The sequence below is a fragment of the Phyllostomus discolor genome, chromosome 4 (assembly GCF_004126475.2).
Source record: "Phyllostomus discolor isolate MPI-MPIP mPhyDis1 chromosome 4, mPhyDis1.pri.v3, whole genome shotgun sequence".
NCBI lineage: Eukaryota > Metazoa > Chordata > Mammalia > Chiroptera > Phyllostomidae > Phyllostomus > Phyllostomus discolor.
Genome location: NC_040906.2, coordinates 43731692 through 43756885, shown reverse-complemented (window position 1 = coordinate 43756885; position 25194 = coordinate 43731692). Strand labels below are relative to the sequence as shown.

The following is a 25194-nucleotide window of genomic DNA, read 5'->3' as shown; positions in this document are numbered from 1 at the left end:
TGTCCATGATTGGACCCTGAAGATGAATTTTAAATCCATAAGCAAAATCATAAAGATGATTGAAATTCTAATATGTAAAGTAAGTGCTATGAAAAGGAACAAAACTTTTAAACACAAAAAATGTTTGCATGAGCATTATAAAGGGTATGTATTATTCATAAAGAGTTCACTCATATCAGTGATCTGTCAAGATTCATAATGATTGGGTAAAGGATATGAATTCACACAAACTTTTAAAGGCAGAAATTAGAAATTACATTAGAGGAGTTGCACTACTTGGACTGTTTTAAAAACATATTGAAAGCTTGAATTGACACTTAAGAAAAATACTTCAGCATAATATTTCAGGAGGTTTAGGGTACTGAAAAGTTACTTCCAAGCTCTAGAGTTTTATAAATGAATTATTACATTTAATGTAAATTAGTTTGAAGAAACAAGATAAAATACATCACTTATTCAGGAATGATAGGTGGGAGGGGCATAACTATAGTCTCCATCTAGAAAGTTGAGAGCTTGTCTGTTGAAATTAGGATTTAAAGAGCTTCTTAAATAGCTGGGGAGAATAAAATTGTTTTGCCTTGAGTCCTGGAAGTCCTCTTCTCCATTATGAATGTGTAGGGGAACAAAAGTGGAAATACAACAAAAGAATTGACTTGGAGAAGGGGTAGGTTAATGGAGTACTGGATAAGTAGGCTTGCTAAAGCACAATGGAAGGAATGGGTAGAAAAAAAACTAGAGATTAGGCCTGAAGTGGCATCAGACCTCTCAAAACTCAAGGTCAGGGCCCTGACATGTAGAGGGACTAGGAGATCTCTGTAGGGGATTGAAAGAGGAGTTGGGATTTAGAAGTGACAAATTAGTCTGTAACTTGAGTTGTGTTGGTTAGTCTCTGGACTTTATCAAAGTATTTTGTAAAAGACTTTAATTCATATTAGTTATAGCTTTAAGAACTTATTTCCAGGAGGGATAATACTGTCTCAACATGTAAGATTAGTTTAATCTAATTGTGGTTGGACTTTATTTGATGTAAACTTTCAGTAAGCTATGGTTAGTTCTCTGTTTTTTGGATTGTGATTTTTATTCACCACTGTAATTCCGTAAGTCAAGTTTACTGTTTTTGAACATTAAATTTGATTATTAAAATGCTTTATGCAACAAAACTTATTTGTTCACACATGGTACATGGTAAAACCAGATTCTGTTTTCTAAGACTCCTAGTCTTGTATATTTTGATTGCCATCTACCTTCTTGTGTATTGAATTGTGTGTTGCTTAATTTCAGCTATGCATGCCCATTTGAGACAACAGCTATTATGTATCAACTATGCAAGGTTCTTTGCTAGGTAATTTTCATGTGTTACTTATTTCTCGGTTTTCTCAGGCAGATAATTATGTTTTTAGAAAAGAGAAGAATAAATTTTTGAGAGATTGTGTAACTAGTCTAAAAACATACTAATTAATGATGAAAACAAGATTCAAACTCTGGTCAGTCTGGTGCCAAGGATCATGCTGTGCATCATTACTGCTGTAGATGTTCTGATGGCAGGGGGTGAGAATGTGTATGTGCTGTGAGGGTGAAGCAATAAGGATGCTCTGTGACAAGGAATATGTTTTAATTTGTGTTGTATGTATATGCTTAGGGCTTACTTCTTTTTAAAGAGGCCGAGGCATTATAGTTTTCTGCACTGTGAAAAAAAGTAATGTGTATTACAAGTGACAACTAAGGTTGCTGTTGCTTCTTGGCCTTTTGCTAAATGTAGTTCTGAAAGCTAGTGTTTTGTTTTTTTTTTTAATATTAGGGTAGACTATATCTTATAAGGAGAATGTTTTGAAGAAATTTTAAATAAAACCTAAGGGTTTATATTTGCATATACTTGCATACTGATAGGGCCTGTCAGCCAAACTCGGCACAGTGTATTTGTGAGTTATTTTAAAAAATTGCCTTTGAATGCAGTAGTAAAAAATTCAAACCAAACTGGCCTAAGAAAAACATGAAATTCTTGGCATAGCTAAATACTGGTACAACTGAATAAGTTGCTTCACATAACTCAAGAGTTCAAAGTGGAGTTGGCTTTAAATGTGTCATCTACATCTGACTGACTTCTGCTAACCCTGCTTTCCTCTTAGTCAACTCCATTATTAGACAGGCATTCTCCTTGTATTCATCACATAATTAATTGTTAGTGTCTTCCCAGCTACAGTCTTGAGGCTCAGATACAGCGTGAAATAGTGTGAGAATTTTGGCCCCAGTATCTTCATTAGCATTCTGATGGTATCCCATTCACTCTATTGAGTTCATCCTTGAATCCATCACAGCGGGGGGGGGGACAGAGTGAAATGTTGTGTACATATGGTTCAAACCTAGGTGATTACTCTATTCCTGAGACTTGGGTAGCGTTGGAAGCATGAGGCCATGAGAAGGACTGCAAATGAGAAATGAATTACCACAAGTCAGGGAACTCAGCACCAAAATCAATGTGCATCTCTTTGGGGTGGCAGGTGTTCTCCACAGTCCTCATTGTTCCCTGTGTGCTGGCTTACTTAACTAATTTACTTACCTGCTTGATACTTGAGAGAGCAGTTGGGTTTGACTCCCCTGGATTAGAGCTTTCTGTTACAGAACTATTGACGAATTTGTTGTGGTCGTATAAATGTATATTTTCCTTTATTCCACTTTTAACAGGCCTATTTTTATAGCTGTAATCTTTTGGATATCTGTGTCTTGACTCTTTTTTACGAATATGAAATTACATTTATTTGAATTGTGGAATGGCAAGGACGTTTACAAAGGGTTGGGTTAATTAGATTTTTGCATGACTTTATTTACCAAAACAGGTTTGCAGGCATACCTTGTTTTATTGTGCTTCAACAGTGTGTTTTAGTCATCACTGAGGCAAAACCCTCAATCAGCAAAAAGATTGTAACTCACAGAGGCTCAGATGATAATTAGTAATTTTTAGCAATAAAGTGTTTTTAAATTAAGGTATGCACAGTTTTTATACATATGCTGTTATAGCACTCTTAATAGATTATAGTGTAAACTTAACTTTTATATGCATTGGGAAACCAAAAAAATTGTGTGGCTAGCCTTATTGGGATTTAGTGGGCCTTATTTAGCCTTATTTAGTGGGATTTAGGACTTATTGCTTTATTTGTGGTGCTCTGGAATAGAACCCACAGTATCTCCAAGGTATGCCTGTACATTTTTGGAAATCTCAGATGTATTGAATTGCTTCTGTTAGTTTTTTTTGAAGAGCCTGTAGCCAGGATTTTGGCCTGTGTGTATGGTGACAACTCAACCAAGGTACTGATGTAACTATCAGTGGTTGGGTTGAGGGTTGTTAGGTGGCTGCAATAGCTGAAAGGGAGAAGGTCCAACCCTAGTCCTTCTGTAGGAACAGAATCAGGAGGCTTTTCTAAAGTCCCCTACTCTGAAAGCAAGCTACAGTGGGACAGAATGGAGAGGCACAAGTTCATGGCACTATTTGGGATTTGTGTCAACAGAATAAAATTAATGGTGTGAAGCTGGAATTTAGCACAACTAATATAGAACATTGCTCCAACAAGAATGGCATTGGATTTAAAGGCTTAAGGTTTGCTCTCATAGACATGTCTTAGCTTGTTTTAAAGGATCACCTCTCCAGTGTCTGTTTTACACTCCCCATGTTGATTGTGATTGCAGATTTTGTCAATTCCACTCTCTGCCTTTTCAGATTTGCATGAAGCCTAAAATTTGGGAGTATAGAATAGCTCGGTAAAATATAGGACACCTTGTTAAATTTGAACTTGTTTATATGTCCCAAATATACATGGCACATACTTATACTAAATATTTCTTGTTTATCTGAAATTCAAATTTAACTGGGTGTCCTGTGTTTTTTCTATGCCTAATATTTTTTTTAGATAATTGTAGATTTACATGCAGTTGTAAGACATCATTCTTAAAGATCATCTTGTATTTTTATTTGCTAAATCTGGCAACCCTCTCTGAGACTTTTTATCATAAGTCATCCCAACCTCAAAACATTTGTTTTCTGCAAATATTAGTTAAAAATCCTTTGGGGGCCTTAATTATTGCAGGTAAGAGTGATTTTTGAAAAAAAAAATCTTTGAGGTAAGGTACTGTTAGTATGTCAATACTTTTAAAATTTCAGAATAAAATTACTTAAAAAGCCATGCAGAATTTAGAATATTTAACAACTTAATATCCTTTCTAACAAGGCACTGCGCTGGAACTGTTATGAAACAATGAACTAATTTAGCTTGAGGCATATCTGAGCAGGTAATATTTGGAGCCAGGTAGTCTCAGGTCTTTTTTATCACCCCGTCCTTCAAAGTCGTCTGAACTTCCTTGACCCAGATTTGGCAAGAGGGTTATATAATGCTATCTTTCCTAGCAGTTTGTGGTGATTTTATAACTATGGAATTATAATTTGGATTAATTAAGCCTCATATGCCCACTGCCCCTTTGAATAAGATGAAAAAAAGAAGTGACCCTTTAGGTTTTCAGAGCTTTTCAGCCAAATTGGAATAGCTTGCTTGCCTATTCTGTTCCCTCATCTGTACCGTAGGGAGGTATGGCATAGGGAGAAACATGGCCAATGTGTTTCTCACATAACTACTAAGTCATCCCAGTTGTTACCGTCCATTGCTAACAGGCCTTATTAGCACTTGTTTTATGAACAGAGTTAGATTAATGTGGGGAAAAGGGAAGAAAATGAACTGAGTAAAAATTGATCATCTCTGGCTTTTTCCTTTATGCTTAGAAATATATGGGCAAACAGCTTTAGAACATTGTTCTCTTCTAATGAGGAGATGGAAATTGGGTCTGAAATTAAGTAGTTCGTTGGTCCTTCCATTGGATCAGCTTTGGTCTCCAGCTTTACCTCCTTGGAGAAGCACAGCATCCACATGCTCTTCTGCTATTACTCACCAAGAGGCAGGATGGTGAATGGAGACCAGAAGAGCAGATGGTGCTGCTGAAGGGCTCCAGTGTGTCCAAAAGAACTTTCTGCAGTACCAGAAAGGTCTGATAATCTGCCACTCGTATGCGGGAACTGAGCACTTCAAATGTGGCTATTACGAATGAGGAACTGAATTTATCATTTAATTTTATTATTTAATATTTTAATAACCACATGTTAGCTAGTGGCTGGCATATTGAATGGATTCCTGAACCTTTATCCAAGCTTCTACAGAAACAGAAAAGTCAGTTTGTGCTTGTTTCCTAAGCATACACTGAAAATAAAACCAAACAGATGTAGTATTTTATATTCTAGTAATAGTCTTTAGTCTGACTTTTTACAGTAGGACTAGATGGATGTCAAGATTCAGTTAGTTTAAACTTTGCCTTAGTGATAAATTACTGCTTGTTATGTCATGGGGTCTCTACAGTGTAGATGAGTATGATGGCTATGCCAGTTAGGCAGCTATTTTGCATAAGATTTTTTCCCCCTGCATGATGTTTGGCTAGACACTTTGCAAATAATTCTGCTAATTTATTGAATAACTGTTATGTACCAGGCATTATTCCAAGTTTCATAGCAGTCTCATGAATGTTATTCTCATTTTGAGATGAGAAAAGTGAGGCACAGAGAAAGTAATTGCCTAGGATCACACAGCTGGTAAAAACGTGGAACGAAAATTTGAGCTTAGGCAGACTGGCTCTAGAGTTTATGCTCTTAGCTGCTACACTGCCCTGGTCTTGTAAGTTGTTAAAGTGGCCATTGCACTCTGCATGCATAGAAGCAGACTGCTGGTGGAAAGGTTTCTCAGTTCCAAGCCATTTGGGGCAGTGCTGGGGACAGCTCAGGGTTTTTGGCAGAGCAAGAGATTGGACCTGGCTCTGGCAGTGTTTAGTGGTGAGGAGGATAGTGGAGGGGGAGGGAATTCCTTGATGGCTTTGGGTTGGGAAAAGCGCACAATTAAAGTGGGTCAAAGAACCCTGAGCATGGTTAAGGCTGGTCAGCTCTTACAAGCAAACATTAAGTAGCTAGAGAGAGTGGTTTAATTTCTTGAGAGCTAAGTTTGAAATAATGATTTGATAGATTATGACCATACTTTTCCTTGTAGTCTTTGAAAAAGTCATTCATTCTTTTGTCACACTTGTGAACAAGTGGAAGTTAGAGGTGCTACCTGTCCCCACTTCCCACACACACGGTTGAAAATCCGCACATAACTTCTGACTCCCCGAAAACTTAATTAATAGCTTACTGTTGATGTGAACCCTTACTGATTACATAAACAATCAATTAACACACTTTATATGTTAATATGTATTATGTGCTATATTCTACAGTAAAGTAAGCTGGAGAAAAGATAATGTTAATAAAATTATAAGCAAGAGAAAACATTTCAGTACTACATACTAAATAACATAAATTTATATTGTCTCTTTAACAAGATGAATAGTCTGTTAGTATCTGCATCAGTATTTTATATAATACAAAACACTGTAAATGTTATGTATTACTGACACTAGATATCAAAAATGAAAATATGTGAAAAATAAATTCATATTTATTTACAGGTGTAATGATTCATGCATCAGTAATGAAGAAATAGCAACATGATTGCTTCATGGTAGCCTAGTCTATGCACTTGTGAATGAATTGTTGTAAAATGTTTATGGCAAATAGTATTGTAGTCATATTCATAATGCAGTATTAGAAACACTGTTTTATTTTAAAAAAGCACACACACACACACCTGTGACAATTGGCTGGTACACATTTTCTCCAAATGAGAGAGGTGGGATGGGAGGGAGGAGAGGCAAGTACAGTATAGTAATGTGATTCTTTGAAAGCAGAGTTATAAAACAGTAAGAAACCTAACACAATAATTTTATATTAAATATCACTCACCTTATGCCTATGTAAGGGTAAGCTATCCACTTTCATGTAAGTCTTACACATGAATTCTTAAGCAGTGATGGTGCTGATGACACAAAGATGTTTACATTTTTTGCTGTATAGTTATTAGCTTTGCACGTGAAGACACAGTAGGAAGCTCATTAACTGTATGGCATGATGACTGTCCACTACTCAATAAGTGGAAGTGGATCATCATAAAGGTCTTCATCCTTGATGTCTTCGTGTTGAGTAAGCTGAGGAGGAAGAGGAAGGTTTGGTATTCTTATCTCAGAGGAGGTAGAGGTGGAGGAGGCGGAAGGGGAGATAGGAGAGACAGGCACCCTTGATATTACTTTATGGAAATACATAATTTCTGCCTGACTTTTTTTCTTTTTTATTTTTCTAAAAATGTTTCTGTGCTTTACAAGGCCTCCTTCTGCCATTAGCTTTAGTTTCAGTGCTTGTATCATAGAAAGGTCCATGTGGTAAAAGACATCAAAAGCAGTCTTAAATAATTGGAACCCTTCTTCCAGATTATCTAGTGTCTGTTTGTTTCCTGGCACTGCTTCTAAATCTTCTTTCTTATGACCTGGCACTGATTTGGAAGCACTCATCTACATCTTCTTTTAATTCCTCTGCTGTGGTGTCTGTTGCTCTTGAATTTCTCCAAAATCCATATTTTGAGACTCTTTACCCCCCCCCATCTTTTATTCAATATGCACAATTTCATGATTTCCTAGATTTGCTCTGTCATAAACCCTGTGAAGTCATTCACCACATGTGGACACAGTTTTCTCCAAGAGCAGTTTATTGTTTTGAGCTTGACAGCTTTCATAGCTTTTTAAATAACAACAATGGCACCTTCAGTGGTGTAATCCTTCCAGACTTTCATGATGTTCTCTCTATCCAGGTTCTCTTCCATAGCGTTGGCAGTCCTTTCCATAGGTTACCCTGTGTAATAAGCTTTAAAGGGCCTAATGACCTTCTGATGTAGAGGCTGAATTAGAGATGTCGTATTTAAGGGCAAGTAACCACTTCCACACTTTGGTGTTGAACTCATGGAGTTCTGGGTGGCCAGGGGCATGGTCCAGTATCTAAAGAAGTTTAAAAGTCTTTTTCTGGTAAGGTGCTTTCTGACTTTAAGGACAAAGCTTGGATGGAACCAATCCAGAAAAAGGTTCTCTGCCCAGGCCTTCTTGTTTGTAATACAGTCAAAAGACTGGCAGCTGGTGTTTTCCTTTTCCCTTCAAGGTTCTGGAATTAGCAGCTTTGTGGATAAGGGCAGTCCTGATCATAAACCCTCCTGCATTTGCACAAAACAGTAGAATTAGCCTCTTCCTCCTGCCTTAAGTCCTGGGGCTCCCATCTCTTCCTTACTAGTGAATGTTCTTTGTGGCATCCCCCTGCTCTCTGTTCCAGATAGGGCACTTCCATCTGCACTAAAAACCTGTTCAGGTAGATATCCTTTCTCCTCAGTAATTTTCTTAATGGCATCTGGGAACTCATCTGCTGCCTCTTGGTTGGCAGAAGCTGCTGCTTCTGTTATCTTGATTTTTTTTTTTTTTTTTAAGCTAAACCTCTTCTAAAATTATCAAACCATCCTTTGCTGGCTTTAGATTCTCCAGCTTTAGATCCTTCACCTTCCTTTTGCTTTAATTTTTAATACAACGACTTTGCTTTTTCTCCAGTCATTAGAATATATAGTTATGCCTTTCTTATAGCTATCCTGCACACACATAAAAGCTGCATTTTCATTATGAGATAAAAAGGTATTTCTCAGAAAGTGCAAGATTTTTATTCCTGCTGCTATAGCTGCAGCAATGACTTCAGAAATTTCCTTTCCTTTTTTTTTTTTTTTTTTTTAAACAACGGTTTTTGGCTGGATTCATTTATCTTGAAATAGCGGGCAACCACAGCAGCAGACCTCAATCTACGGTACATATCAAGCAATCCACCTTTTTCTTGTAATGTCATGACTTTCCTCTGTTTCTTGGGAGCACTTCCAGCATCAGTAGTGGCACTTTGTATGGATCCCATGGTGTTACTCAAGGTTTACGGTACTGCACGAAACATGATGAAAAATATGCAAGAGCCACAAAAGATCACTTTATGTGTTTTACTGAGATATGTAATTCACTGGGGAGACGAACTGCTCGCTTAAAGATGATTAGCATCCCATGGTATTTTAAGCAGATACTGGAACACTTGGGCTCACCACAGTAGCAACAGGAGGTGGCAACAAAATTATTATAGTAATAGAGTATGCACTATAGTTAATTTTATGCAGTTATGATTCAACACTGCATCTTTACATTTGTTTACATTTCTCTCGACTGCAAATGGCACCATGTGTGGCCTGTGTTATGTATTTTTGATAAATTTTAACCTTTTGTAATAGAGTTGTATATATCTTAATGGTAGTGAATGATAAAATAGACTAGTATCGATGTGTAGTTTTTCCATTCATGATATACCTGACTTTTTCTTAATTTTTTTGAAAACCCTAGGCTACCCAGTTTATATGTGAGGTTTTTTCAAATTGTTGCAAATCACAAAGAATGTCCTATCAGGGGTGTCAGACTCATTTTCACTGGGTGCCACGTCAGCCTCACAGTGCCTTCAAAGGGCAAGTGTAATTTTAGGACTGTATAAATGTAACTACTCCTTAACTAGGGGCGAGGAGCTCGGTGCTGCCGCCAGGTAGAAACAAGGTGGAGGGCTGCATTTGGCCCACAGGCCTTGTGTTTGCCACCTATGTCCTATGTAATCCCTGATTTTCCTCAGTGGTTAATATAATGCTACAGTGGTATTTTTCCTAGGCATGTAATATTTTTGGTGATTGGGCACTTTACAAAACAAGTAACTGAAAAGTAAATGATCTTTTTTACTATCTATAAAGCCCTGTATAAATTGTTAAATCATCATGTTATTTTTGTTTATTATAGTGTATACACCTGCCTATAGTCAGTGAACAATTAAGTACTTCTCTACAGTATTTATTTTTCTTTTACTAACGTATTGATTGTGGAATTTTCTTCTAACTCCTGTATACGCTAACACTAATTCCACTAGGAAATATAAGCAACACCATTTCAAGGATTTACTGATATCAAGAATTATAAGGTGGTATTAATAAAGCATACTGGTTCTTAGCTACCTTATAAATGCTTTTTATCATAAAAGTACAATCTATTGTTACTTTTCTTTTTTTAATTATTTTTCTTGATAAACTCCAGTTTTTTTTAAAAAGGATTTTATTTGTATTTTTAGAGGGGAAGGGAGGTAGAAAGAGAGGGAGAGAGGCATATCAATGTGAGAAGGAAACATCAGTCGGTTGCCTCCCACAGGTGACTGGACTGGGACCTAAACCCACAGCCTAGGCATGTGCTCCAGCTGGGGAATCAAACAGGAGTTGAACCATCAGCCTTTTGCTTTCTGGGACAGTGCCCAACCAATTGAGCCACGCCAGCCAAGGGCCTTTTCCAGTTTTTGATACATATTTTATACCTCATTAATTGTCCTCTAATATATTTGTATCTTGATATTGTAAATACTATTTCTGTTTTCTGTTCTATTCTAGCCAGATACATGGTTATAAGATTGCAGTCACATGCATTGCTTTTTATCCTTTCTGGATTGTGGTACTGTTTAACCAGTTAGAAACAGTATGGTGAAAGTCTGTCAAAGTATTACTTCTGGTATAGTACTGGTATAGTAACTAGAAAATACATATTTGTGGTAAGCCATGTTCTTTTGTATTTTAATTGTGCTTCTCTATATAGGTCTCATTTTTATTCAGTGAAATCAATGGAAGGCTCAGTTTCAGGTGTGTTAGAGCTGACGCTTACATGTTAGTGTATTACTATTTCTTGGTTTTCCTATATCCTTTATAATTAGTAGTTATTTTTGAGGTGGTTGCTTTAATTTGATTTCTTTCCAAAACAAGAGGAGTGGTTGGTATTTTTAACTGTAGAGGAAGTCAAAGGGGTATTTTTTGTTTCTAGGTTTGCTTTTCTGCCCTGAAAGTTGTATGCTCTAAGGGAGGTTATTTGCAGAAACTATGCAGGTTTTTAATACTGTCATATTGCAAATTCTCCTTAGTAAATACAAAAATTCTAGCAGGATTGGTACAGTTTTAGTTAGTAGTTGTTTTATGGCTGCCAAAAGTGGATTGAGTAGTTACATGTGAACTTTATTTCACAGTTAGACATAAAGGGAAAAACAGTAGCTAGTAGAATTTTTCTTTATCAGTTATACTTTTTTTTTTCCTGTGTTTGGATAAACAGTGTTTTCTAGTAGGACTTTAGAATAACTGAAACAGCCTTTGACTGATAAAACCAATTTAGGAAAAAAATCCTTTTTGAAAAAAAGAAGTATGATCTAGAATATTGAAGATACATAGTTACTGTTGGTAGTTTTTGTTACATCTTCTTTTTGTGTGTTTTACTCTTACATATACGTGCCAATTGACAATATTCAAATTTGTTTCAGACTTTTATTTGTGCTTTGATTACTCTGCAAAAATGAACCTACTGGTTTCTTTCTTAGTGAGTGCCTTGAGTTAAAACTTCCTACTGCAGGTTTACCAGCTTCAACAGCACATTATACAAATAGGCAGATTCCTTATGGACTTGCCTCTTATAAGCCCCTCACTTTATTAGTAAAATCAGGGATGGATTTAGTGAGGACCACAGGATCTTGACACAATTTTGATCAAAGCTAAGACAAAAGTACCAGTATTGTTTTAGTGCTCCTCAAACAAAATTTTCTTTTTGAAAGATAACCCGGTGGCTGCAAAGAGACCATGATATAGAAGCATAATTTTTAACTGTTATCAGTTGCCAGGTAATGTTCTTGCATTCTTCAGCTTTCATCTTGATGCCAGCATTGTGTGAACTGTAACAGTTTAATCACTGAGTTCCTGTGGCAACTAGTGTTACAAATACTGGATCATACAATATTTACTGTTACTTTTTAGCTCTTGAAATGAAGGAACCATAGGTTTCTCTTTTAACTGCATTTAAGAAGAAAAAATGATAAAGATTGGCTGCAACTTTTTTCCAATTACTTAATTGGAATAAATAAAATCATTGGACAAACTGATTTTATTTATTTGCTTTAAAATTCTCTGAGCGAGGTTTATTAGGTAAAGTGGACTCCAGAATGCATTGTTTTTTCCTCTTTAGTGTTTTCTGAACTAAACTGTCATTTTTTTGTGGAAAGGTAGTGCTGTTTTCTCCACTGCAAGGCTGAATAGTAGGTTACTAAATGGAAGGGGGGGGGATTAATTATTTTCTTCTTTTAATAGAAAGCAATGTGGCTGTTCACTAAGTACAGATTTGTTTTGCTCCCTGACAGCAATGACAACTTTTAATAATGTATATATATTCCTTTCTAGTTCAAGAGTGCTGAGTGTACGATGGTGTATATTGTAAATTTTCTAACATAACTCAGGCAAGTATTTATTTTGCCTTATTTAGTTGATAGAGGGTCAAGGTGTCGTCACTTGAAATTGTCATTTGAATCAGAATTGTCTTAGGATTTACATTATTTTCCAGGTAATTTGCTATATATTTTAGGTACTGGACCAGCTATTCAAAAAGAAGTGTGTGTGTGTGTGTGTGTGTGTGTGTGTGTCTGTCTGTCTACAGACACATGTACATACACTTGCATGGATTCATGTTTGTGTGTTTCTAATTGATTTTAACTCATTTATCTGAAAACTACATGTTGTCAGATAAATACACAGAGGTTTAACGTTTAATGGCACAAAGTAATCTCTGTTGTACCTGAAGCCAGTTTGGAAGATCTAACTAGTAGAGTATGTGCAGTAAATTTTTTTATATACTAATGGTTTGATACATAGTCATACATATACACCCTTATATCTGTCTGTCATTTTTATATGTATTTATTATGTATATATTTGTAATTAACATCTGCTTTTCACACATTGAAGTTTTATTGTAACACATGTCATCAGTGGATTTAGAGACATTGAGAAATACTGACATTTCTCATATTAAATATTTTAAGGTTCCCTTCTATATGTTTACATTACTTGGTATCGATAATGTTACAGTAACTAAATCAGGCTTTGTCTTTGCCCATATACTCCTTCCTTTTCAGTCAGGGAAACAGACATTAGTTTTTAAATTACAATATATTGAAAGAGGAAAGACGCTAAGTGTTAATGATAGTGTACCGTAGGGGTTGTGTCAAATTGTGTATTGGTATATGTAATAAACCACCTCACAAGTTAGTGACTAAAATAGCAAACATTATCTTATAATTTCTATAACTCAAGAATTTGGCAGTGCCTCAGCTGAGTGTTTTCGGTTCAAGATCATCCATGAAGTTGCAGTCACGGTATCAGCAGGCTGTAGTTATCTGCAGACTTGATTAGATCAGAGGATCCATTTTCAGAATGGCTCACTCACACAGCTGTTGGCAAGAGGGTTCAGTTCCTCACTGGCTGTTGGCAGAAGGCCTCAGTTCCTTACCACATAGACCTCTCAATAGGCTGCTTAAATGTCTTCATAACATAGCAGCTGCCTCCAGAGTAAGCAGTGAGAAAGAGAGAAGGGAGAGGGGGGAACATGGCTCCTCCATCTGACCTGGGCTTCCTTAAAACATGGTAGCTGGATTTCAAGGGCAAACTTTGTGACAGAGAGAAAGAGAGAGAGGGAGCTAGATGAAAGGTGCATTGCCTTTTCTGACCTGGCCATGGAAGTCATACAGCATCACTTCTGCTACATTCTGTTCATCAGGGTAGTTTAGGAGTCCCATACAAATTCAAGAGAGGAGAAAGAGATTATGCCACTTAATGGGGAATGGCAGGGTTCTTGAAAAGCATTTGGACCGCAAGTACTGATGTGGTCATATTTGGAAAATACAACCTGTTGCAGAAGGGTAAACAAAAGGGGATACTGGCAGATCAGTTAGCATGCATCTAGTAGTCCAGGAGGGAGATTATGTGGCAGTAGGGATGGATAGAAGTAGATACACATGAGAGATATTCCAGAAAATGGACAGAATCTAGTGATTGGAAAGATGTGGTGTGGAGAAGATGGGGTGTTAGGGAATGACCCCTATGTTCATGACATGAGCAATCAAGTGGATGTGGTACCATATTCTGGGATAGAAGATCTCTGATTAAGATCAAAGCGGAGATGGAGGCTTTATTTTTTTCTTCAGTGGTTGTGATTGTGGTGGGGTGAGTCAGGGGAAAGATTCTGAGTTCATTTCTGAGTGAATTGAGTTTTGAGTTACATGAGGGACATTCAGTGTAAACAAATTCTGCTAGTCTAGCTCAGAGAAGCAGCTGGGTTGGAAATAATTATTTGAGAATTTTAGATGTATGTAGATGGCAGTAGGTATGGTTAAAGTTTATGTAGGTGAATGTAGACTAAGAACTTAGAAATAAAAGCTCTGAATGTTATTTTTTAATGGTTGATTAGAGAAGGTTATACCATCAAATGAGACTGGAAGAACTGGCCTGAGGAGGTGGGAAGAAAACAAAAAGGCTATGTGTCAAGGAAACCTAAGAAAGTGATGTTTCATGCATGTAACAAAGTCATGCAAGTTGAGGATTGAATAATGGTTGGTGGATTTGGTCTCTTGGAGGTGACTGTAACAAAATTGTTTTGAAGAAGAGTGGAGGTGAAAACAAGTTGGAAGGCTGTGAAAAGTGAGTGGGGAGGAAAGGAATGGAAATGTCCTGTCAAGCAACTCTTTTAAGAAGTTTGATCAAGTTGGAGAGGAGAGGGACTGAGGCCTGTAGCTGCAGAGGAAAATGAAGTAAAAAGATTGTTTTTTAAATTAAAAATTCCCTCCTTTTTAAAATGGAAGGGGCTTTACAGCTCTAAATGTTCATTTAAGAATCTAGATAGGGAGAAATAAGGGCGGGTGTGTGTGTGTGTGTGTGTGTGTGTGTGTGTGTAGAAAGAGAGAGAGACAGAGACAGACAATTTCCTTAAGTCAGGGCATGCAAAAGGATATTTAAAAATTAAAATAAGGTGTTTATGGCCTAATATATTCAGCCACTCCTGCATATAGATGTAGGCCATTAGGCCATTTTAAAAATGCAGAATTTTACTTAGCTTTACTTCTGATGTAGCTTATATGTGTTCTTCCCAAACTATATTGGTCACCTGCACTTTTTGGTTTTAATAAACTAGAACATTTGTCAATAACTTATTTATTGAGACAAAGAAGAGATAGATAGTACTCGATGGGTTTTTACAATAAAGGTGAACAAAGATAAAGGATTTTTAAAAGAATCAACTGGAGAAATAAATGTTAAAGTATAATCTTGATGAAACAAATTAATGGCATTGTTAAAAGACAGTGTCAGTGTCCTTGGAAAAATGAATAATTTTCATTAAGTGATAAAGGCAAGACTGTCTTTTACTTTGAATTTATCATTTCAGTAGATAAGAATAGGTTTAAAAACAGCTAATAGGGCTTAGGAAGTTCCCCCAAATAATAGGCATTTAATAAATAGATGTTACAGATATCATCAAACTGAATGGTAACAAAAATCTGAAGGTACTAAAAAATGTTCAAAGACGTGTGGAGTAAGTATAATCAGTAAAGGATCTTTTGGTCTTTGTTCCATCTACTGGAGATGAGACTCAGAAAGGTTAAGTTACTAGCTCAGTAATTCATGGCTGACCTGAACTGGAATAGCCCAAACTAGAAATTGGTTCCTCTTCTCACCCTGTTCAGAATGTTATATAGTACCATAGAGCATGTTAGAGCTATAAAAAATGAGACCGGAGTAATTACTAGTGAACATTTAGGGGAGGATAAAGCAGAAAAGCAAAAGGACTTATGGCTATGGACAACAATGTGGGGATTGTGGGTGGAGGTAAAAGTGGGTGTAAGGGGGATAAATGGTAATGGAAAAAATACAATAAAAAATAAACTTAAAAAACACTGTGGAATAAATGGTAGTGAACAATGTAATGAGTTCGGTGTTGGAGAATTGAGCTTTAATCCTAAATCCGCTGACAGTTTAGCTTCACAAACATGGACAATACATACGACCTTTACCATCTTTATACCTTTTGTGTTTATCAATAAAATGACAGAGTTGGAGTCAGCGCTATAAAAATTCATTTGTTGAGCACCAACTGTGTGAGAGGGATAGTGTCGTTTTCTTTAAACTTTCTTTTTTAATCCTCACAACATCCTTCAAGCCTGCCCCTACTACCTCTTTTAACAGTTGAGTCTAGGTAACTTAACAAGATGGCCATGGCTAGTAAGTGGTGAAGGTAGAATTCCAGTTTACGCCTGTTGACTCCAAAACTGATGCTTCTTACTTAGCATCACTAGACCACAAACTTCATTGTTTTTGTACCATTTTAACAACTGTTTCCCTATCAATGTGTCACTACTGTTATTAATTTGATATTTTTCTTTAAATCTATATTCATGTTTTACTTAAATATATTTAAGAAGCGAACTGCTTAATAAATAAAAACAAAACTAAACAAATTGTTGTGAAAACTGGAGGAAAAAAGGAACTCTATCTTTATGCCTGAAAAAAGAAAAAGAAAAAAGATACATGAAAGGTAGACAGAACCAAGGGGCCCAAAGAAAAAGAAATCTATTTGAGTTAGAGGCCTGGAATGGCCAAAACAGTTTAGAGAAGTGGGTTGGGACTGCGTTTGGATCCTATCTGAGAAATGTTCACAGACAAGAAGATGGGTAGAGGAAGGAGTTCTTCTGGATCTGATTTAAAAGAGAATGCTGAGGGTAGGAACCAGAGTTGAGCCAGAGTGGAACCTGGTGTACAGGAGGGTCTGCAATGGAGGGTGGAGCTCTCCCTCAGAGAGGGAAGAAGGTAGAGGCTGAAGGATGGGCATAGGGATTGGTAAAATCTGGAAGAAAAATAGGACTGGGAGCTCAGATTAAAGTAGGACAGTGGCCAGTCCCTCCAGAAATTAAGGCAGTGTGGCAGCTGAAGGCTGAAGGCCCAAGAGGGGCTGTTGGCACAAGAAAGGGCAGGGGACCAGTGAGAGGGGCTCAGAAATGAAAGCTTAGAGATGGGTACATCTGAATTGACTCTAGAGGCTGAGGTGGAAGCTAAGAGGGGGAACCAAGTATGATTCTCTCCTGTTCTAAGCCAGTAGTTTTTCTCCTCACCTGGACCATAGTTGCCACAGTTCTGGGCATTTTCTCCAAGGCAAGACAGTTTTATGTTTACAGTCTAAAATCACCTCTTGTACACACACACCAGTAGTAAGCACACCACCCATTCAGTAAATTTGGCTGCTTCTACATTTGAGTCCCCTATCCCTTCTAGTCTGGGTTCTCCCTTGATCTGTTTGTGTACAAGTACTTACCTTCTTGTGTTATATGTTGCCTATTAAAAATTGTTAAATAAAAGGTTTTAAGTCTTTTAAATGTAAATAATGCTTAGAATACTCCTTTAGTGTCTGTTGTCTTTCAGATACCAACTAAAAGGGGAATTTGATAGGCAAGAGACAGAGCTATTGACCTAAGGGATTGAGGCCCTAGTACTACAGGTTTTTTTTGGTTACAGAATCCCCTTGCTCATACTGTCAACCATCTTCTGCCAAGTCCTTCTGAGCTTAGTTTACTTTTTTCTCCATTTGCTTTCAACACCATCCTTATTTCCTGCTTTTCTCTTTCTACCTAGAAGATCCTCCTGGTTATTTTTGTTGTTTTACGTTTTACACGGAGCTCCACAATAATGAGACTGGCCAGTGGACTGTGCTCTGTTTCATTCATTCCTGTTGGACTTTAATTTGCTTTAACTCGTGGTACTTTATTAGCCATCTCTTCTAAAATGATATGTCTTGAAATACATCATATTAGTACTTGATGCCAATAAAATCTAAGAATACTGTATTTAAAGATTCTGTCCCTCTTGGAAGAATGCATTTTAGTGGTGTACATACATGCATAAATACACAAATGTACACACATATAAATGCCCATGTTCACACATGTGGTTAATATTTTAATCTATATACATATACAGGGTCTGGCACAAATAACTCCTCTATTTAATCTATATCACATCTTATCGCTTCTTGGCCTTCTGGCTAAGATCAAGTATATTTATATCAAATCTTTTATTACAAATCATAAGCACGTAATTCTGTAATATAACAACTCACACGCAAGCACACCATCTGACACTTTAGGTGAAATGTTCAAATTGCTGTCCATCTCGTGCAAGATATTCACATACCCTACCAACCACACTCAGTGGTGTTACTTCTATAGGACCCTATATACTCTTGACCTGTAGCAAGACGTGTGTGTACTGTATAGGTGTGGTGTGGTGTGTGTCTGTGTATATGGGTATGTGTGTGCGCTTGTGTGTGTATGTGTAAAAATGCATATAAACACATAACCACACTCAGACACACACATTGCAGTGCAGATGATCCATCCATTCATTATTAGTTTTTGTGCCTAAAACTTTTGGACCCTCATTTGCTGAAACCTCTGCATTTTACTTCAATTTCTAATGTTTGTTCTTTACTAGACCTTTTAATGAGCAGGTTCTGAAGAGCTTGAGAAGGAAGTCATTTAATTGGCAGGGATTGGGACTTTTCATTCTGGTTTTCCATTCTGGCCCGGATTCTTTGTTTTTTTGTTTTTATTTGGTACAGTGGTAATACCTCACGAATGGCCATAGTGCAGTAGTACAACATACATAATTTGTGTTTTTCAGTATCTGGGGTATCTAGAAAAGTTCATGCCTTTTTTTAGGGAAGAATTATTTCCCCAATAAAACAATTAGTGTGGGCTAAGGAGCAGGGAGATCTAAGTTTCTGGTCTCAGATTTTCATTGTAGAATGAGGAAGTTGGAACAAAACTCTTAGTTGACATTAAGTCATTGGAGGCCTGTTCAGGCCAGTACTCAAAACTTGCTGCCCATAAACATCACTCAGAATATTAATGTTGCATTAATTTTCTTTTTGCTTTTAAAGAATAAGCTTTCAAAATACAATGTGCAGGGGGCATTTTTAACTTATTTTAGGTTGTTACTTTGGAAAGCTCAGAATTTTATTTTCATTTTTCATTTTGAAGGAATAATAGTAACTGCAGAATTCTCAAGAGTTGGGAGCTTCATTTGTAATTATATTAAATTTATTTTCATTGGAGGGTGTGCTGTACCATTGATTTTTTTAAAGTCTATTTACTCATTAGGTTTTTTCTTTGAAAGGTTCATGAATTAGTTTATTTTGGTTGCTGTAACAAACTATGTGGCTTTGATTATAAATTTATTGTCTCTCAATCCTGGAGGCTAGAAGTTTCTCAAAAGCAAGGTGTGGGTAGAGTCATACTCTTTTTGAATCTGTAGGGAAGAATCTTTCCTTGCCCCTTCTAGCTTCTGGAGTTTGCAGGCAGTCTTTGGCATTTGTTGTCTTGTAGATGCAGCATTCCATTCTCTGCCTCTGTTACATGGCCATCTTCTTCTGAGTGTCTGTGTGTCTCTTATAAAGATAGAAGCCTTATTAAAGGGCCCACCTTACTCCTATGTGGTTCATCTTAAATTATTTCTGCAGTGACTCTTTCCAAATATGGTCATGTTTTAACATGTTGTAGGTTAGGGCTTCAACATATATTTTGGGGTGTGACAAAATTCAACCTGTAACAGTTGATAAGAAGATGTTGATATGTATATAAATGTAGTAAAACCAGAGTATTGTCCTGTTAATCATTATTTTATAATTCTTTCAACACTGTCTTCTCTTCCATATTTCTATGTGCTGAGCAAATATTACTAAACTCTTCTTTGTTTCTAGTTTCTAAGATCAATAAAGGGCCTTAGTACATACAGATTCAGAGGAAATGTCCAAGCTAGTTTTCATGTGAAGTTAAGAGAAAAGAATGTTAAACCATTAAAAGTGGTTTTCATGTGTGATGCATAAGAAAAAAGAATTAGGTGGATATTGGAAGTAGAAATAAGTTATCTTAACTCTAGGAATTCCTTGATGTGAGTGTAAATCTAGATTTTTCCAATACAAAAATATGGTTGTAGCTGCCTGGCTAAATTAAAATTTGTATTACATTTTTAGGTTAAACTTATAATGGAAGATGAAGAAGAAAGGGAAATTTATGCTTCTCGTTTCATAATATTTTACTTGGAATTTGTAATGCCTATGCATTTGAAACTAATGAAAAGGGTTATTGCCTCCTTTGTCAACAATTTTTATAGACTGCTGTTCATGAAAAGCAATAATTATTTTAGGAAAAGTGGTTTAACAGGTACAGAATATGGTGTAGATAATTGCTACAGCAAAATACTTGTTTTGTGAACTTGCATATATAATAACATAGTTGCAAGTAAAAATACATGAGATTAGTTAAGATTGTGGTGTTTTTTACTGGCAAACAAGATATTAATCCCAGTGGAGTGTTGTTTTCCCTCTTGAAATTATGCATTCATTTAAATTATATTTTTCTGTATAACTGAAACTTATACAACATATTGAATGACAACTAATTTAAATGTTTAAGTAAAAAGAGTTTTTTAAATAAAAAATACGTTTTAAATTATGTTTTCTGTCCTTACCTAAGTTTTAAAAAATCAATATTCAAATAGTTGTAAACCCCTCCTTCCTCAAAGTTACAGTTTGTCTTTTAGGTGAGCTGAATCAAAACCTGTGGTCACTAAACCAAATAATCTAGTAGTGTTTGAACTGATGACTCTTAATATTCTTGTAGAGTAATTATTTTATTAGTTTATACTTCATCTTTTCAAATACCATCATTAGGTTGGAAATGTTTTTGGACTTTGTTGTCTTAACTTAGTTTCTAACTTCACCTGCAAGTTCAGAGCAAGGAGTCCTAAGAATCCATGACTTTGTTTTCCTTATGTGAAACCACTAATTTTTCTCTTTTGATCAGCTGTTTTGTTAAGAGTAAAAGCTGCCCTGTGTCACAACTTTTGTGAAGATAAATTTGTATTATTTTGGAATTGTAAAATGCAGATCAGCTGTAGTGAGATGTTATTAACAATAATATTTGAACTTAAGTGGGAATGCATATTAATGTCATCTGATTAATGCTTGTTATGGTCAGTATAGTATAAATCTGGGAATCATGGACCACCTTTTTTTAATGAATGTTCAATAATTATCTGATAGGAAACCAACCTTTTCAGTAAGACTGTCTTGAAAATAAGGTTAATTTTGCTATCTCTGTCCATTTCGGGAAGACTTACCAAGGTGGTTGGAAAAACAAGTTCAGTCAGTTCTTGTTATTTGCAATGCCTTATGTTCTATAATGTTGCCACAGATAATGATTAGTGATTACCGAAGCATTACTCCTAAGGGAAATTCAAGGTTAGGTTCCTGTGAGCCTTTGGTTATAGTTTCCTCAACTGATTAGTACATAACCTTGTTTATATTACTGTTTAAAAGACACCTTTAATGTACATTGTTAATTCATTAACATTGAACCCATGGCCAACAGCACTATAGCTCATGCTTCAGCAAAGTTTACCTAACGTGTATTTTCTCATAAGGCACATCAGAGCCTTTTTGCACTTAGGGACAATGGACAGTGCTTCAGCACTATGCCTGGGGGTCCATTTCAAGCAGGTAAATCAACAAAAAGCACAAAAGTGCGAAAAAACATGGTACTAAATAGATCTTGGAAAGAGGACTTTGTTTACAATATGAGAGCTGAAACTAGAAGGCAGAATTGCGTTGTTCTACCTCAGCTGGGACTCATTTTTTGCCGTTTTGCATATGTCCTGAATGACTGCAAAAGGGTCATTGCTACTATTGATTTAAAGTTTACAAATGCATTTTGAGGAGTAGGTGAATTCACAAATACACAAATATAAAATGAATAAATGAGAATCACCTATATACTAAACAGTGAAAGAATAAATTGGGTTAAGTTATTAAGTTGTTAAAGTTGGATTCAGATACTTTTTATCTTAATGTTTACAGTAAATAGTATATCCTCTATTTTTATTTTCTGATTACTCAAACAGTATAGCCATTAAATCTTCATTTTCAATGATATTTGCACAAATAGTTTAATGCCTTGCCCTTTTGTTTGGTGAATTGCTATGTGGCATCAGAAAAAGACAGAGGGAGGGAGGGAAGAAGGAAGTTTGGAAGGTCTGAAGGAAAATCGATGTCCCTACCGGGGATCAAATCTGCAATCTAGGTATGTGCTTTGACTGGAACCTGCAGCCTTTTGGCATATGGGACAGTGCTCCAAGCAAATGAGCCAGCCAGCCAGGCCAGAGGACTATTTTAAAAATATCCATTAATATCTTCATTTGGTCTTCTTCCAAGAGTAGTCTTTTGACTGGCTTGTTTACAGAAAATAGTTGATGTATATACCGTTGACTGTTAAAATGAATTATGGAGTATGTTAAGACTTGATTAAGAAAAAGTTCTTCCATCTTTTTCCATCCTGTCATTCACTTACCTTGTATAAAAAATAATTAGAGTAGTTTTCCAAAAAAAAGGAAGGACCATTTAATAAAGTATTTTGGAAACTGAGTTTCAGTTATCATGCAGTGAACAATCAATAACCAGATTAGACAAATTTCCATTAAAATAGAATTCTACAGAAGTATAAAATTATACTTTGAATTTTTCTCAATTTGTTTCAAAGTTTACCATTATACATAAAGTATACTGTGTAAGTGTAATTGTAATGTGCTACTATAGTCATTGTTTACAGCAATCTATTTTTCTCTCCACATTTTATTATGAAAAATGTTTAAACATAAAACAAGATAAAAAAATTTATGGTGACCCCTTTATGCCAGGAGTGTCAACTCATTTCACCAGGAGCCACATCAGCCTGGCCGTTGCCTTTAAAGGGCTGAATGTAATTTCAGCTCCTTAACAGTTAAGGAGTAGTTGCATTTATACAGTCCTAAAATTATTCAGCTCTTTGAAGGCAATCACGAGGCTGATGTGGCCCCCTGGTGAAAATGGAGTTTGACCCCCCCTGCTCTATGCCCGCCCAACTAGATTCTATTATTGAATAATTTATTTTTATAAAGGCAGTATAATGTAGCAGGTTTATAAATGAAAAAACTGTACATTGCTAAAAAAAACAGTTAAGTGATCTCCAGAGTCTTTAATAGAAAATGAAATAAGGGTGTCTTTTTTTTTTTTCATAGGTCCTTGCTTGAACTGTAGTATTAAAATGTAATTTCAAACGTAGGTTTTTTCCTGATGTATATCATCATACTGTTTCGTCCTTGTATTATTAAGTCATCATTAATAAAAATAGAATAGCAAAAATCTCATGATCCCATTGGGCAGGACAGAAAATTAAAAATTAGTTACAAATTTTAGAATCCAGCATAACCATTTCTTGTATCTTAGTTAGTCACGTGTCAGGGTTGGGTCTGGGTCAAAACTGGAGGTGGGTATCAGAATAAAAATATCAGATTATTTTAGGGACAACAGTGTTTGGAGGGTACAGTTTAGGCTTTAGGTGTAGTCGGGGCATTTGTTCAGAAACCATACCACTTTGTCCCAGTATACTTGAATTCCTAAACATACTCGCTAGTGTAGACACTCCCCTAATAACCAGAAACCCTGCTATTATAACATAAAAGACAGTGAAGTGAGTTTGGCTTTCTGTAAATGTTTTACCACCAGTAGTTTTATTTACAAATAAATACAATTTTCACAGTGTCATAATGTTAATTTTGTCATTGAAGTAGTAACCTGTTTTTTTCTCCTCATAGTTGATGTGAAAATGTATATGGCCTTGTACAACTTTGGTATTTTCCGTTAGCATTTATTATGAAAAACAGGTATAATTGCCTGGAATGTATATTAAGGGTATTCTTTTAGAATAGTTACTGAACAGGTAACTCATAGTTGTTAAATACCATGTCATTTTTCTGGATTTAAGTAACTATTGAACTTACATTAGAAATTATGGAAATATGGGATCATATTAATTCTGGATTTGAATCATATTATTGGCCATTAATCTTCCACAGTCATACCTACATATATTAGCAATAAAGAATCATTTTAGTGACAAACGAATAAAGAGAAAATTTGACCTGGCTGGCGTAGCTCAGTGGATTGAGCACGGGCTGGGAACCAAAGTGTCCCAGGTTCGATTCCCAGCCAGGGTACATGCCTGGGTGCAGGCCATAACCCCCAGCAACCGCACATTGATCTCTCTCTCTCTCTCTCTCTCCCCCGCCCTCTCTCCCCCTCTCTCTCTCCCCCCCCCCCCTCCCTCTCTCCCTTCCCTCCCTTCCCTCTCTAAAAATAAATAAATCTTAAAAAAAAAAATTTGAGTTCATAACTTTTCTCCTGTAAGACAAGTGTTGTAGTGTCAATATCTAGTCCTTTTTTGTTGTTTTTAAAACTCTTTAAGGTAGTTCAACTTTATATTTAAAAAGAGCGGAAATGGATTTATAGAAATTTACTGAAATTCATAAACATTTTATCTAAAATGTATAAAAATTATTTTTAATGTTCAAAATATGTTACAACTAAAATAATGCCAAGAAACAATTATATTTCCTTTGTATGGTCAACAAAGTAGTAAATAAAATAATATTAGAACCAAAGAGACTTTTGCTATAGTATCAAGTGTGTTGACATAATGAATACTTACATTGTTTTAATTAAAACAGTAGGAGAGAACTGAAAAAAAAACACCTCAAAACCTTTGGAAGATTTAGTCAAAACGTTTGGAAAAAATGATTTCAGGCTAATATGATAAAAACCAAAAAAAGGTTTTTGAGCAAACAGATATAGATTGCATGTTCTATAGATTGTTTTGGCATTTCTTGTAATGTGAATTTTTTTTTTTAAATTTAAGAAGACACTGAATAAACCCTAGGTAACTTAATGTCTTCGGTCATATTCCGTGAAAAGAAAAAAATAAATTCCTTGAAAAGACAGCTTCAGTCTTTCATAGAATGTTTTGATACCTGCTGGTCTCCGTAACTTACTGGTGAGAAGATAGGGAAGAGATTACTTACTTCTTTGTGTATTTTCCGTCAAACATTATTAGAGCCATTTTTTGATAATCCTGGGGAAATGCCCTCCAAAGTTTGAGAAAAAAGAAAGGGGGGTGCTGTATATAGTGGAGATTAGATGGGATTAATTAGTGTCCTTCAAGTTGCAATATTGCCATTAAATTAAATGTTTGATTCTGGCCCATTCATGCGTGGTATTGTTTTACCATCGCTTCAAGTAGATTACACTACCTTGGCTGAACATCCTATACACATCTTTTGTGTCAATCAATGTGATTATGTTTAATTAAACCCATGGCAATGGCCATAGTGAGTCTATTGTACATACATTGTCAGGAAACTTACATTAGTTTGATATTGA

At 35.9% G+C, this 25194-nt stretch overlaps 1 protein-coding gene and 1 long non-coding RNA gene across 6 annotated transcripts in view; one reads left to right on the top strand and one right to left on the bottom strand.

Annotated features, from left to right (window-relative positions):
• The window catches only part of UBE2E3 (ubiquitin conjugating enzyme E2 E3), an 87832-nt gene that overhangs the window by 21858 nt on the left and 40780 nt on the right, over positions 1-25194 (top strand). The gene's annotated exons all lie outside the window — the stretch shown is intronic.
• LOC118500062 lies at positions 8089-23851 on the bottom strand. Its single transcript, XR_004902585.1, has 3 exons — positions 23841-23851; positions 11380-11389; positions 8089-9287 (listed from the first exon to the last, which is right to left on the bottom strand). It is a non-coding gene; the product is annotated as an uncharacterized LOC118500062 (long non-coding RNA).